Below are 17539 nucleotides of genomic sequence, written 5' to 3'. Positions count from 1 at the left end.
ACACCAGAGAAGTTGCACGAGATTGATCCCGTGAGGGGGGCATCCTGTGTGGGGAGAGGGGCACGCTGGTCCATCTATTGTGGGATTGTGTTCAGCTCCGGGGGTACTGGAAACAAGTCATTGATGAGGTAGACACACATTTTGACACAGAAATCCCACGGTTCTCTTCATATGTTCCGTTAGGGTTGCCTAATCCCATCACATATCCACTGCGTTCACGTAGGGGTCGCTTAATCGCTATTGCTCTGGGCTCTGCCATACAGAATGCTCTATCTCACTGGCACACCCCGCACACTCCCACGTTCCAAGGTTGGTTACATCGTTTGTGGCACATGTTAGGTATTGAGAAGCTGTCCTTGACATTGGCGGGGGAGGGTGCTAAATACTCGGAGCTCTGGCAGCCTTTTTTGTCCCTACTTGCTACGGAATTTAGGGAGGTGACGTGCCCACGCTATTTACGTCTATTGCGCCTGTCAAATGTGGACTGTTAGGGATCATTCTAGCGGATTGCTATATTAGTGAAGTGGAGTGGTGGACCTGGAACGTGGGGGGTGGGTGGGAGGCGGGGGGGTGGGCTGGGGTGGGGGTGGTTGGGTGGCTTGTTTTTGTTTTGTTTCTTTTGAACATTTGTTTGCCCATACAGTGTGTCCAGCCCTGGCGCCGGTTTTGCCTTCAAGTATGGCTCAGCGTATTTTTCTGTGAGTGTTTCTTGGCTTCTGACGTACTGAAAGTGTGGTGCCATATGATTACATGCTATTTCTGTATGTGCGCTCATTTGTCAATAAAAAGATTTAATACTAAACTAAAAAATAAATAAATAAATAAATAAATAAATAAAAATTGCCTGACTTGACGGGCAAGTGGCAGCCACTTTATTTGTCACGGTGGGGGCGCTTAGATACTATCAAAATGATGCTTTCTCCTATTATTCTTTATACTATTTCTAATATTCCACTGGCTATGACCTCTAAATCCTTCAAGAAAATTAATTCCACCCTTTCTTCTTTTCTCTGGAACAACAAGAGAGCTCACATGTCTTTTAAAACTCATGCGCCTAAAAACAGAGGGAGGAGATCAAACAGAGGGAGGAGATAATTTTCCTGATTTTCTAAGTACTATAAGGCATTCTTATTGTGCCAAACCTCCAATTGGATAACAGATTCCCCAAAAGCCCCACCTCTTTGGGTGTCACTTGAGCAATCTTACTTGTCTCCCTTTTCTTTCCAAGAATACCTGTCGTTCACCCGCAAACCTCAACATATAGCCACTCCCATTCTTAAACACTCATGTCGCTTATTAGAATCAGTTCTATCATTCATCTCAAACAGTTGTGAAATGTTTTTTAATACCACTTTATGGCATAATAAAATTATATTGATCAAAGGCAAACCTTTCTACCGGAAAACTTGGAGACAAAAGGGTTTAATTTGGGTAAATCAATTGTTTGAAACTGATAGAGTAATATCCTTCTCTCAGGCTAGATTACTATTTGACTTCAAAAAAAGTGGGGTCACATAGATGGCACTCCTTTACAAAAAGATGAAAATAAGTTTTTAAAAAGAGTGTTATGTGTCCCCCATTCTGCTTCTGTTCAATTAATCCATGATGAGGTTGGGGTCGAGTTTATTTCTGACTTAGCAGCCGTTCGCCCACTTCTATTGTGGCGCTCTATTTGGGCTAAGTCAGAGACTCGATTTACTCAAGAAATGATTCTTGATTGTATAGGATTGGACTTTTCATCACGCATCCTATGGCTGAAATATATCCATTTCTGGTATAAACTCTGTTCGATATTGATGTTTTTCTTAACCCTGAACTGGTGGTTGAAATCCCTAAAAAAGAAATCAAACAAACTTTTTTAACGTACAAAAAGAAAGGGCGCGATGAGGTATATGGTAAGCTGGCCACTGTGAAGTTCTATAAGGAATTAAATTTACCATCGGGGTTCCAAGCTTACCTTTTAAAAGTTAGTCGCCCATCTCATCAATTTGTCTTAACTCGTGTCAGGATGGGTATTGTACATCATCTTGTTGCGTTCCCAGTACAGAAACTTAAATCAGAACCCCCCTGCCCCTGTGACAACGTTTCACGCCAGAGTTGCTGCCATTTTTTACTTTTCTGCAAATTTTATCACTTTTTAAGATTAAGGTACTTAAAACCTATTTTTATCAAATGCAATATAAGGTCTTTTAAGAATGCCCTTGTGTTACTATCAACCCTAGAAAATGTGGACATTTGCTTTTTTGTTGCTACTTTTATTTGGAAATGTACAGCTGCCAGGAAATGTATTGTATTGCCATGATTTTATATATTCCTGTCTGTACTTATTGTTTTTCTTACAGTATGCGACAATTAATTATGCAAAATGCCTTTTTACCCTGGGTTTAATGTAAAATGTACAGCTGCCAGGATGAGCACATTGTGCGATAACTTCTTTTATCCTGTCTGTACATGTATGCTTTCCTGATTTTTAGCATTTTTAATGATACAGCTGCCAGGAAGTGTTTAGTGCCGCTATATTTTGACACCATCCTGTCTGTACCTACCTGTTCTTAAATTTACTTTGCAATTCACAATGTCCCATGTTTCTGGCTTTGGGTTTATTCTAATACGTACAGTTGTCAGGATAAGTACTTTATGTGATAATTTATTTATCTCTGTCCGTACGCGTATGATCCTCGTATTCTCTAGTTTACTCCTACATCTTCACTCATGATTTGAGGTCTAGTGCTTGCTAGTATATGTTCTTTGCCCATATGAAATATTCCGGATCTCTTTTGTATTTCCCATGTATAACCTCGCACTTTATGATAATTTTAATGTAATGAATTGGTTTATAAATTTTTGCTTGTATGATTTGTATTCACAAGTCGAATAAAAGCTTTGAAATTGAAATTGAATTGACTTCAAAATGAATACCTATTATTATATGATGCTTTATGCCATTCCTTCACCCAATTTCCCTCATCTACCCCTAAATATTATTCATTTTCATAATCTCCTTCAAACAAACCATAGAGCTTCCACCATCTACTCTTTTATATGCAAACCCAATAACATTAGACAAAACTAATGTAGAATTAGCTTAGGAACAAAACTTTGGAGGGTTTGATCAATCCCCACTTGGTCTGAAATCAGAAAAACCTCCAGAGCAGTTAACACAAATCAAACACATTATATATATATATATATATATATGTGACGTCATCAGCAGTGCATTGCGGGCGCGCGAGTTATAGTGAATTTCAGTTCAGTGAATTTCTAAGGTTTTTTAAATGCTAATTCCTAACTATAACATGTGTGAAACCGATGGTTTTTTCAATGAATTTGCAAGGTTTTTGAAATGCTAATTCCTAACTATAATATGCCTAAAACCTATGGTTTTTTCAGTGTATATATATATATATATATATATATATATGAACTCTAGCCTGTCCCTCGATGCACTTTTCGTGCGGACAAGAACGGGGACACCAAAATAACGCCACAGCCAGACTAAAATGTTATCGTAGATGATTTTCTTTTATTCGTGCATACAGGGTGCAAAGCCTTGTCAAACGCGTTTCGGGCACCGGCTGTGCCCTTGCTCACTGACAATTTGCCTTAGATACTCCACCAATATAAATACAACTGAGGAAAAAATGTGCGCCAACTTTCGAATTAAAAAATTAACATAGGCAAAGGACCAATGCCCTTTAGGGCTACACAGGTAATAGGAAATACTTCCGCCATGTCTGAACGGTGCAATGTAAAAAAAGCCCAAAAACGATCGTAATCACAATCAATCAACATAGATATACCTAAACAAACATTAAACTGTAAGCAAACGTTAAGAAATGTATAATATTTGTATAGCATTTTTGCCTGGTAGTTGATGTCTTATAAAACGAGATGTATGCAAATCATCCAGAAGATATGGGGTGGACTATGATATGTGTGGAAAATAAAGTAAAGTGGTCCGTTTATCAATGGCATATTATAAAATATTTGTTGAGTTTGGTCCCCAAAATTCGCATTTAAACTATTGACACTGTACAAATACATTATTACGGCATATCGATATGCATTGACATAGCAATAAATAATAATTATCATTATTGTCCCGGCATAATGCCATGATATACTAATAAAGTGCTAATGTGCTTATTTTATCATTACAAATGTAAACATATGACCTGTGCAAATTTATCCATGCAAACTAAACGTAAATGCATAGTACGAAATGCAGACAGTTATGTATATAGACAAGGGACCACTCTGAAATAATACAAAAAATGCAATTATGTACAAGACCACAGTTACATTCTAGTTCCCCTATAAACATCTGGCTTGGGGCTAATTACAATTGATATAATGATATTATATTGCACAAATGCATAGTAAACCCGTGTGGTCCAAATGTATAACTTGAGTGTTGGTATCGTTAGCTCGTTGTATCTGTGAGTGACTCTTACCACAGTGGAGAACGTAGTTATATAAGAGGCTTGCAAAAAAGAGGACACTCCTTGTCAAATAATGTGACACGGTGTAAAAAGTGCATAATGTGACGTATGAATGAAAATTCACTAAATTTAAAAAATATATATATACACACATATATATATATATATATATATATATATATATATATATATATATATATATATATATATATATATATATATATATATATATATATTACCTACTGGCGGTCGCCAGTAGGTATATATAGTTAGGATTTTTTCTCTATGGGATTTTTGAAAATTCTATGTCTAATAACTTTGGCGTTTGTGGACGGAATTGGCTGAAATTTTCTGGAAAATGGAACATTTTGTTTCTGAGCAGCCCCTGAAAATTTGGGGGGGTTTCGTCAAGCGGGGGCCGAGAAAAAAGGGGGGTCCCAAAACGTGTTTTTAACATTGAGTTTTCCATAGGGCGGTTGGCCTCACTTTTAGCCCGAACGGCTGAATGGATTTGCACGAAACTTGGCAAAATTGTAGGGACTGGTAGCCCGATGTGCCTTTTGTAGGTCTCAATATATGTGCTTCAGTGGATTTTGAGAAATTAACGTTCAAAAAAAGATATATATCTGTAACAGCGGACCGGGCAGCGCTCCGGTTCGCGGACTTTTCGCGCAACGGAGCTTTGTGAAGCGAAGCTGATTGGTTCTCCGGCGTCTGTAAACATTCCAAACAGTCCGTAGCGGCCGCCATCTTGTCTCTCGGTAGGATCGAGAGACAAGAGGAGGCCAAAGCGAAGGGGCAAATGACCATAAGGGGGCATAGTAGATCCTCGCTGACCCCCTAGGTTTGATGTGGAGGTTTTAAAAGGGCCCCGCGGGGCAAAAAAAATAAATAATAATAATCGAACGGCTGAATGGATTTGCACGAAACTTGGTAAAATATTAGGGACTGGTAGCAAGATGTGCCTTTGCTAGGTCTCAATATATGTGCTCCAGTGGATTTTGAGAAATTAACGTTCAAAAAAAGATATATATCTGTAACAGCGCTCCGCTTCGCGTAACAGAGGTTTGCGAAGCTGATTGGTCATTCTGTCACTGGGCTATAGTTGGGCTACATCTGGCTGATATTTGGGCTACATTTGTTTTTTTTGTCTCTGGCGGCCATCTTTGGGCTACATTGGGCTTCATTGGGCTTCATTGGGCTACATTGGGCTACATTTGGGCTCCAACATATATATAGGCCAATGTAGCCCAATATATATTTTTCAAAGTTAATTTTCGTAAAAACCACTGGAGCATATATCTTGAGACATAGAAAGGCACATCGGGCTACCAGTCCCTACAATTTTGCCAAGTTTCGTGGAAATCCATTCAGCCGTTCGAGCTAAAAGTGAGTCCAACCGCCCTATGGAAATGAAGGAAATGAATGGGTAATTTGCAATTAGCAAATAGCTCATCGCAAACTAGGAATGGTAAAGAATCGCTATTTATTCCTTAAAGTTCGCTATTTAGGAAATGCAAAAAACTTTGATGATACATATGGCGGTTCATCTCTAACAAGATAAGAAGCATAGGGATAGATTTATGATGACTGGCGCATCACCAGGGATGTGTTAGTCATTCCGTGCCGCTGTTCCGTCACCTATGGTGTGCTGCATTTACAATGCGGCGCATCATGGGGCAAAAACAGCACAGATGCGTGATGTATCTGTGCCGTAAAGGTGGCGCATTGCTGGAGTTGTATCGCAAGTGTGATGAAGCTCCAGCAAGGGTCGGGGGTGCCCCTGTCGCAGGGTTTCTGTTCTCACACAGAACTGTGGACAGAGGATTGGAACCTCGGCGAATTAGGGTGCCCCAAAACTCACCTTAGTAATCAAAAACCCCTTAGCAAGCTAGGTACAGTGTCACATTGGATATAACAAACTCTCAATGTTTAGACAATCCAGAATATGAACTTATAGTACCTCAGGATACGTGGAACTCATGAACAGTCGGTCGTTATATATTTCTTAGAAACCAGAACATGGAGTTAAGAAGAACACATGTGTATTTGAAATGTTTATTTACTAATGCCGTCTTCTCAGGCGTAGTATCTTAGATAATACAAGTACACATATTATCAGTAGCAAAATTACCAGCATAGTTACTAGTACATAAAAAGCGAATGGTGACAGTATGTTAACATGCTGTAAATGAATAAGAGTTAGCAACACTTATAAGCAGCCACGGGCCGTGGAGGGAGTTACGGTGGGGCAGGGAGGCGGGGAGGGGGAGGGGCAGGGTGGAGAGGGCTCCACCCTGCCCCTCCCCCTCCCCGCCTCCCTGCCCCACCGTAACTCCCTCCACGGCCCGCGGCTGCTTATATCTCACCCTCCCTAATACACATATTATATTATTTGCTAAGAAGGTCTGTTTGTGTTGGTTTAGGGCGTGCCCATAATTTAGTGTCTTAGATTTGAAGGAATCACATCAGCATACACCAGCTCTCTCTTCATGTGAACCGCATCAACTGTTGTGTATGTGTGTTCGGCAAAGCAATATAAAACCCGCCTCATGCCCAGAATTGGCAGAAGCTGCACTTATGTTATGAGTATGAAGTCGTGGAGATCAGACCTCATAACAATTCTGTATCGTGTTGTTCTTGAAACTTCAGCACTCGCTGTACAGATATAGTTTAACAAGCAAAGCAGATAGTAGAGCAATAACATATTATTCTCATGTAAACCACGATGAACTACTAGGTTGAAAGCTAAAGCAACAACTAAGTGTCGTGTGCAGAAGATGCAAAAAAGGAAAAATGGCGTTTAAACCGGTAATGAGCCCATGCTAACTTAACACGGTGTAAAGATATCCAGGACCTAGATGACACCTCCCCATGATCCGGAAACGAACTGAATAAGATAATAGAAGTGCCATCTCATGAGAGCAGATTGCAACTTTATATGTGGACGGTCCGCAAGGTAAAACATTAAAAACTAGGAAAATTTAATGCTAAAGAAAAATAAAACAGCAAAGTACTTTATCGAGTCTTAAGCCAATAGGCAAGCTAAATAATAAAAACTTGACAAATAAGTCAATGAATTGTCAATGAAATGCTAGTACTCAGCATATCAAACATGAAAAAGGTCTATGACATAACTGTGTATGCAAAATAAGCTGCAACAGCCTCCAATAGGAAGTCACCGTCTTCATCCGAAAAGAGTTCAGCCATCCAATTTAAAAGCGGAAAAGAACATACGTGCTCTCCCAGCACCGGATCCTCTATCACCATCAGAGGACAGCTCGGTGGGTTTTCAAGAAAGCTCTGTTCCAAGAAAGACTGTGTTGCCGCCAGTAAATTCCAGGGACCAATTAGTCCATGCATCAATGCCACAGCCATAATCCTTTCGCCAGGACAAACCAACTCGTGAGTAATGATAGGAGTCATCAGCTGATTAAAGTCGACGTCAGGAGAAACCGGTCCGCAGAGACACAAATCAATGGCCCAATCGAAATCACAGGTCAGGCAGTGAAATACAGGCTGGACACAGGTGAAGTAGGAGAATCGAAAAGATAATCCATATGCCGTGCTTAATATCGCCAACGGCATTGTGCCATAATATTCTAGCATGCGATTGCGGAACAGTGTCAGCAGCTGCAGGGCGGGAGCTTGTACAGGAGGGACATCCATATTTAAAAATGTAAAAAAGCACAAGAGCGTCCGCTGGTAATGCAAGTAAAAATGGGAATCCACGAAGCAGAGTGGAAAAAATAGAATGAAAGAAAGCAGGGATGACTCCAAAGATTTTCTCAAATGAAGTCACGAGACCACTGGTAACAACTTTAAAAAAGTGCGCCAGGGCCTTTGTGGAGGACGCGTTAAAGATAGTCCGAACCATCTTGCTGAAATGGAAAGGTAAATCTGTATTGAAAAGGGTCTGCACCTCTGTACGGGTGTTCGCTATGTGAAGTACGAAAGTTTCACGGGCCGAACTCAAGGCCACCTCTCTCTGAGACAAAAGAGCTCTTATTCTTGCCATGCCGTTGAAATCTGCTCCCAAGGTTGGTATTTGTGGCCAGATTGAAAACTCCCTATGTTCATGTGTGGGAGGAAATAGAACATTTCTGCAGCAAATAACCCGTTCACTTACTGTTACGATAAAAGGAATACTTTTAATTAACCCAGAACAATCTTCATTATTGAGCATCAAATAACTACAATTTTCCAACAACTTGAACGTGGGGATGATAGCAGGAACTGGCGTGCCTTGCAACACGCAAGCCATATTTGGTCGGTGTTTGTTGCATGAACCGTGTAACTGTATGTGCCTACACATTAGTGAATGATCTGGCGTCTCAGTGCATTCCTCTCCATTCAGATAAACTTCTTGATCATCTTTGAAACATCTGTATGTGTATGGAAGCGACCAGACCTCATGAAGAAAAGCACTACCTAAAGGTTCATAACGACCTATTGGTATATATTTCATACAATTTGAAAACTTATATAAAGCAAAAGGCAGCGTTATTAAACCGTGGATAAGGCACGTTGCCAAAAAACCCGCAATCCTCTGCTGATGATGTCACTGAGCATGTCATGAATGATGTAATATGTGACATCATCAGCAGTGGATTACGGGTAATAGTATCTCTAGTTTACTCCCCTATAGCTGTCTTTCTTTTAACATAAGTGTCTGTTTCCTTCCCTTATACTTACTGTTCTTTTTTTTAGAAAAAATGTTTGGTTCACTTCCGGTTCGCGTACCGGCGAGCGAACTGGGAAGCGAACTACGAGAAATAGAGGTTGGCACAGTTCCAAATATTGTACCAATTTTTTAATAACGGGGAGGTAGTTCTGAAAAGAACTTTTTTTTTTATTGTTTTTGTTGTTTTATATTTTTTTTATTATTTTTCTGAACATTTTTTTACTTTTTTTGAATTTTTCTGAACAGTTTTATATTTTTTGGGGTTTTTCTTGGAGGGGGCAATGAAAACGATTCATTGTAAAGGGCTCAACAGGAGCAACAAAACAAAAAAAAAGTATTTATTATTTGGGGCGTTTCGTACAAACTTGCATATGATAGTCAATAGCTCTGTTGATCAGAGTGATGCTTCTTTCTCCGTAGCAAATGAATCCACTGCAATATACGCAGACTTGTTTTACTTCATGAAATCTCGTTTGTATATTTGGCACCATCTCCCTGCCCTCTGGTCCCGTTACTTCCGGTACAACAGATCTTCTGGCCATAATAGGGAGATTATCTAGGTCGTTACGAAACTGTGCAGCACTGTAGTTGTTAGGATGCCACCTAGTCATATGGCGATGCATTGTGTAGTTTCCGAAACTGTATTTTTTGTCGGTCCCTCTGGACAGTCTATCTTGACATATAAGGCAAGTTACGTATCTTGCATTTACTTTTTTCTGACCTTTGGGAATTTTAAAAAATTGCCAAATGAAGTTTTCTTTCCGGTGAGACGTCCTGGGCTCCTCAGGCAAAAAGTGCCTCTCTTCGTGCTCGTCGTCCTGTTCCTCTTCTTCCTCTTCTTGCTGCATTATAACTTGAGCAGGTGGTCCACTCTTCCTTGGATGTGGTGGAGGTGGTGGGGAAGCACCAGCTGAAGCTACTAAAGAAGCCATTGCTCACTGGTAACAAAGGGTCTTTCTCTCACAATGATGAAAGTCAGAGTGAGGAAAGAAGGAGGGATTTTCATCATTTGGGAAAACAATAGTTCTCAACCAATGAAAAGTGTTCATTTTAGATTATATGACCTAGTCTTACATCATTAGGAAACCAAAAGTGAAATGAACCAATGAAAAGTGTTATTACCAAATCACATGACCTGCTGTGTTTACGTTAAGCGCTTTGCAGGGCCTCCCGGTTTTCTTCCAGAAACCTGTGCTTTGCGACTCGGTAAGCGTACCAGTTCGCTAACGTAGCACGTCATATGACGTATCACGCGACAACGCGAAACGTCATGCGGACGGGAGGCGTCACGATGTTGTTTTCTAACGCGGCAGTTGCGGTAAAGAAACGTTTACCGGCTCGCGGTCTATTTCGCGGCATCAAGGTCAGCTAACGGGAAGCTTCCCGATTCGCGAAGCGGGAACGAAGAAAAAAAAAATATTTAACATTTTTTTTATTAATAAACATATAAAATATATTTTTGGATTTAAAGAAGAATACATTTTACAGCTACAGATATTAGCTGTTAAAAAACCAATGAAATTCACTGAAAAAACCATAGGTTATAGACCATATATAGTTAGGCATTAGCATTTACAAAACCTTGAAAATTCACTGAAAAAACCATAGGTTATAGACCATATATAGTTAGGAATTAGCATTTAGAAAACCTTATTTTACTCACACAAAACCATTGAAATTCCATATATAGTTAGTTGCACTAACTATATATCGCGCACCCGCAATCCACTGCTGATGATGTCACATATTACATCATTCATGACATGGTCAGTGACATCACTGATGACATCACTGATGACATCTCAAATGACATCACTGATGACATCACTGACGACATCTCAAATGACATCACTGATAACATCATGACACACCAATACCAGTTACTACATACGCACTCACTGATTCCTACGTCTACACACACATTCACTCATTCACCCATACAATCACTCATACATACAGTCACTCATTATTACAACACTATCATATGCACTCATACACCTATGCAGACAGTCACACACTGCCACTCATCCATGGAGTTACTCACACACCAAGTCAGTCCTGTAAAGAATCAATCACACTTCCATTTCTTCATCTATACAGTTAAACACAGAACACCATACTTCAGTGACATCACTGATGACATCACTAATGACATCTGAAATGACATCACTGATGACATCTCAAATGACATCACTGATGACATCATGACACACCAATACCAGTTACTACATACGCACTCACTGATTCGTACGTCTACACACACATTCACTCATTCACCCATACAATTACTCATACATATAGTCAGTTATTATTAGAACACTATCATATGCACTCATACACCTAGTCAGTCCTGTGAAGAATCAATCACACTTCGATTTCCTCATCTATAGTTAAACACAGAACACCATACTTTTCACACATATACTAACACATACTTACTCTCTTATACAATCACTGATACAAGTACACATTGATATGCACAGCGTCACACACCTCCCAGCCAGCCACACACACACTCAGTCTTCCATCCATCCAGTCATTCTTCAATATGTAAAACGTATTTAAACTTTACAAAAACACACAGACACTAGATGATGTCATCAGCGATGTCATCAGTGATGTCACTGACCATGTCATGAATGATGTAATATGTGACATCATCAGCAGTGGATTGCGGGTGCGCGATATATAGTTAGTGCAACTAACTATATATGGAATTTCAATGGTTTTGTGTGAGTAAAATAAGGTTTTCTAAATGCTAATTCCTAACTATATATGGTCTATAACCTATGGTTTTTTCAGTGAATTTTCAAGGTTTTGTAAATGCTAATTCCTAACTATATATGGTCTATAACCTATGGTTTTTTCAGTGTATATATATATATATATATATATATATATATATATATATATATATATATATATATATATATATATATATATATATATATATATATATGTTCCCAAAACACACAAAATTGAATGCACCCTCTCAGGACAAAAGAGGAAAGTCGCCAAATCCAGAAAGTGCTGTTTATTCACAACGCGTTTCACCAACAAGTGGCTTGATCACGTGAATAGCGCTTGTAGTTCATTGGTTAAATAACACGAACCATGTTATAAACATAAACATAGGACTTCGGCAGGGGTTTTTTAGCGTGAACATAAATGTACATACTTCATGTAAAATGCACAAGATACATATTGTTGAACAACCAAAATAAATGCATAATGTAAGCAGATTATATCAGATATAAACATATGCTGAATGCAAAAAATTCATAACGTAAATGGTAATGTTGTATCCTACTGAGTTCTCACTCCAAATAACTCATAAAGTATTCTGTCAGTCTGACATGAAAATAAGCACTCGATAATGATAATATGGCCAGTCAAGTTAAATGACCGTACTCTCCCCGATCAGTATAACGGGACTCCGCCCTGGCGGCTCATGTGTCCATCTTAGTTGTCTACGTCATGCCCCAGTGGGGCGGAACAACCAGGGAGGAAGGGTGGAGTGAAACAATATCACGGGTGATATAGATTGCTATATAACATAAGTGACAAGAGAGTTCGTTATGTATAATCCGCACCAAAATCTAATTTGATATCTTCAAATGTGCAAACACTCACGGAGAAACGCTGTCTCCGGTGTTGTCCTTCAGTACTGGCAAGTGCCAAAAAAGTTCATGTAAAATCAAAAAGAATCACAGAAATACCCTCCTGCGTCGGCCTCACGTTTGCCAAGCATATCAGTGCCCATGTGAACAGGAGAAAAAGAGAAAGGGTGGAGTCCCGTGAACGTGCAAAGTGGGTGAAATGGGCCCCTTCTCTTATTCCTGAAAAGAATAAAAATGAAAACCATGAATACAAAATATACATAAAAAGTAATTATATCCTATACACAAATATACATATTTAAAAAAAATCAGAACTATGAGTACTGAATATACAAAGAGAAGAACGGAAATTGAAGAGCTTGAAATTGTTAACAGTTTGCACCAAGACACAAATCAGATTGGGTTGGAGGTGGAACACATACAGTGTATTGGCATGATACTAAGTGACAGTGACTGGTTTTAATTCTTGAGATGCACTGATAATTCTTCGTCCTGATTTAATCCCCCTGGGGCCTTCGTTTGGAAATCAATGATAAGCTTTGACTCCCTTTGTCTTAACTTCAAAAGTCTGTTCCCTCCCCGGGGATTTCTTGTAACTTGTTCCAGGACGATGTAACTTAAGTGCCTGACATTGGAAAAATGCAGTTCTCTAAAGTGTCGGGCCACCGGATATTTGGGGTCAAAGTTTGTAATAGCTCTGGTGTGCTCCAGTATCCGTTTTTTGGCCATGCACGTAGTGCTGCCAATATACCACTTGTTGCATGTACACACAATAGCATATATAACAAATGTGGAGCTACATGTGAGAAAGGGCATAATTTTCTTGTTGATCCCATTGTATGTGACCTCCCTGCATGATTTGCTGTTGGCACAGGCCTTACAATGACCACAAGGGAAGAAGCCATCAATGCCCTGTATGTTGGTTGGCGGATAAACTGTGATTTCACTATGAACCAGCATATCACGTATACTTCTCCCCCGTCTGTATGTAATACTGGGTCTAGTGGGTAAATCTGCGCCTAGTACATTATCAGTTTTAAGTACATCCCAATTTTTTGTTATTATTTTCTTGATGGATTGGGCATCTGAGCTATACGTGAGAATCAATCTCGTTGTCTCCCCACTTTTGTCCTCTTCAATTGGTTTGTCAGCAATGGTTTCTATTCTGTCTATGTTGCTGGCTCTTTCCCTGGCATTTTTGAGTACCCACTCGGGATAGCCCCTCTCTCTGAATCTTTTCATCATGGTCACACTCTCATCTTTATATGCTTGGGAAGTGTTACAGTTACGCTTAGCCCTCAGCAGTTCCCCGAAAGGAATACTCCATTTCAGATTGTCTGGGTGACTGCTGAGGGCATGTAGTATACTGTTCCCCGCAGTTGTTTTGCGAAAAAGTGATGTATGAACTTTGTTATTTTTTATCTCGAGTTTGACATCAAGGTATTCAATGTCTGTCCTGCTTTTGTTACCACTTAACACAATGTTTCTGTCATTTTGGTTAAGTTTCTCTATGAAGATGTCAGCTTCTTCCATAGTACCCTTCCACACAATAAAAAGGTCATCTATATACCTCAGCCACACAGATACCTTCATGAACTGAACTTGTAAGGTTGGGTCCCATCGTATGTCCTTCTCCCATTTCCCAAGAAAAAGATTCGCAAAACTAGGCGAAAAACAAGAGCCCATAGCCGATCCGCTTACTTGTCTGAACAACTCTCCATTAAATAAGAACATATTGTTCTGTAAACAATACTTAATCATGTCCAATATCATATGTGTATGTTCTCTAAATCTGATATGTCTGCCTTTCAGAAATTCTTCACATGCATCGAGTCCCTGGTCGTGGTCAATTATGGTGTACAAACTCTGCACATCCAATGTTATCAGTACAGACTCAGTATCCCATGTAAGATTCTCTATCTTTTTCAGAAAATCTTTAGTGTCTCTGACATAACTGGCCAAATCAATCACAAATTCCCTAAGAAAGTAATCAATGTATTTCGATACCCTCTCTGATGCACTCCCCCTTGAGGACACTATGGGTCTCCCTGGTGGTTTGATATTGCTTTTGTGTACCTTGGGTAATAAATATAGGACAGGTAGTACAGGAAAATCACATTTGAGATAGTTGAATTCTTCCCATGTCAAGATACCCCTTTCTTTCTACTCAAAAAGTGAATCCCATAAAGTAGTGATACTCTCATGGTACCTTTCCATCCCTATCACCTCATAGAAGTGAACGTCAGATAGCTGTCTAGTTGCCTCTTCGATATACATCTCCCTGTCTAAGACAACAATATTACCCCCCTTGTCCGCTGGACGGATGATAATATTTTCATCATCCCTAAGGGATTTGATAGCCTGTCTCTGTATGTATGTCATATTTTGATCTCCTTTACGCCAATGTTTCTTATGTCTCAGTTCGTCCAGACTTTTGTTGACACATTCATGGAATGTGTCGATGCTGTCATGTGGTAAAATCGGCACGAACTGAGATTTGGTTCTAAAGTTAGTATTGGCTGCTGTATCTGTACAGATCTCCAACTCCAATACCGGATACAGCGTTTCTCTGTGAGTGTTTGCACATTTGAACATATCAAATTAGATTTTGTTGCGGATTATACATATCGAACTCTCTTGTCACTTATGTTATATAGCAATCTATATCACCCGTGATATTGTTTCACTCCACCCTTCCTCCCTGGTTGTTCCGCCCCACTGGGGCATGACGTAGACAACTAAGATGGACACATGAGCCGCCAGGGCGGAGTCCCGTTATACTGATCGGGGAGAGTACGGTCATTTAACTTGACTGGCCATATTATCATTATCGAGTGGTTATTTCCATGTCAGACTGACAGAATACTTTATGAGGTATTTGGAGTGAGAACTCAGTAGGATACAACATTACCATTTACGTTATGAATTTTTTGCATTCAGCATACGTTTATATCTGATATAATCTGCTTACATTATGCATTTATTTTGGTTGTTCAACAATATGTATCTTGTGCATTTTACATGAAGTATGTACATTTATGTTCACGCCAAAAAAACCCTGCCGAAGTCCTATGTTTATGTTTATAACATGGTTCGTGTTATTTAACCAATGAACTACAAGCGCTATTCACGTGATCAAGCCACTTGTTGGTGAAACGCGTTGTGAATAAACAGCACTTTCTGGATTAGGCGACTTTCCTCTTTTGTCCTGAGAGCGTGCATTCAATTTTGTGTGTTTTGGGAACATTTAAATCCCGGAGCAACTCCGCCGGCGTGCACGCCACCTTTCTTGGGTCGTGGGGACCCAGAAGGAGTAACTTTGTTTTGGATTCTGATTGAGCATCTCCGTTTAGACCGGCCATTCACGTGTCCAGCTGAAACAGAGAGGGAGGTGACAAGACCACACGAATCCCAGCACAAGGTAAGCGGGAGCTGGGTTCTTCCGTCCTCACGGGTGGGGGGGGAGGCGAGTAACGTAAGTTGCGCGCTACACCCTTACTCTTTGGGGCAGCGGGGAACTCTTGGCATACCGTGGCGTACACCTTGGCGATAGTAATTGGTCAGCGCAACACCCCCTTACAGCGGTCTCTATCTGTGAACCGTTCATCGGGTATAACTTTACGACCCTGGGATATTTCTCTGTATTGCTGGACTAATAGCGGCAAAAGGAACCCGGTAATTACTGGGGGGACAAAGAGACAGTGTGCCTTGCAGTAACTTTAACATAGTGCTGTTTAAAGAGAAACATGGAAGACAAGCATTGGAAATGCAATAGGGCTCGCATTAGGAAAGTTTGAGCTATTGGTCTTATAAATGAATTTCTTTTTATTTATGTGTTATTTTTTAAAATAGCTAAATTAATAGCTTTGTCATTTACAATGCCAATAGTTATAACTTTCGCAAACACCTATAGCATTTGTAATGCAACATGTTTTGTATTTACGTGACTTAGATGTATTGATATTACAAATAAAAATGGCTTTTAATTTTTTTAAATAATTAATACTTAAATAATTTATTTAATTTGTAATGGCAATACCTTAAACTTTTGTAAATAACTTTTGTGAAGATTATGTTCAGTGTTCAGAGTGAGGGCGATAGATAGATAGATAGATAGATAGATAGATAGATAGATAGATAGATAGATAGATAGATAGATAGATAGATAGATAGAGTGAGGGCGATAGATAGATAGATAGATAGATAGATAGATAGATAGATAGATAGATAGATAGATAGATAGATAGATAGATAGATAGATAGATAGATAGATAAATAGATAGATAGATAGATAGATAGATAGATAGATAGATAGATAGATAGAAAGATAGATAGAAAGATAGATAGATAGGATAGATAGGAGTTAGGGCGATAGATAGATAGATAGATAGATAGATAGATAGATAGATAGATAGATAGATAGATAGATAGATAGATAGATAGATAGATAGATAGATAGATAGGAGTTAGGGCAATAGATAGATAGATAGATAGATAGATAGATAGATAGATAGATAGATAGATAGATAGATAGATAGATAGATAGATAGATAGATAGATAGATAGATAGATAGATAGATAGAATAGATAGGAGTTAGGGCAATAGATAGATAGATAGATAGATAGATAGATAGATAGATAGATAGATAGATAGATAGATAGATAGATAGATAGATAGGTAGATAGATAGATAGATAGATAGATAGATAGATAGGTAGATAGATAGATAGATAGATAGATAGATAGATAGATAGATAGATAGATAGATAGATAGATAGATAGATAGATAGATA

This window comes from Lissotriton helveticus, chromosome 5_1 (genome assembly GCF_964261635.1).
Source record: "Lissotriton helveticus chromosome 5_1, aLisHel1.1, whole genome shotgun sequence".
Lineage (NCBI taxonomy): Eukaryota > Metazoa > Chordata > Amphibia > Caudata > Salamandridae > Lissotriton > Lissotriton helveticus.
This window is presented reverse-complemented; position numbering follows the sequence as displayed.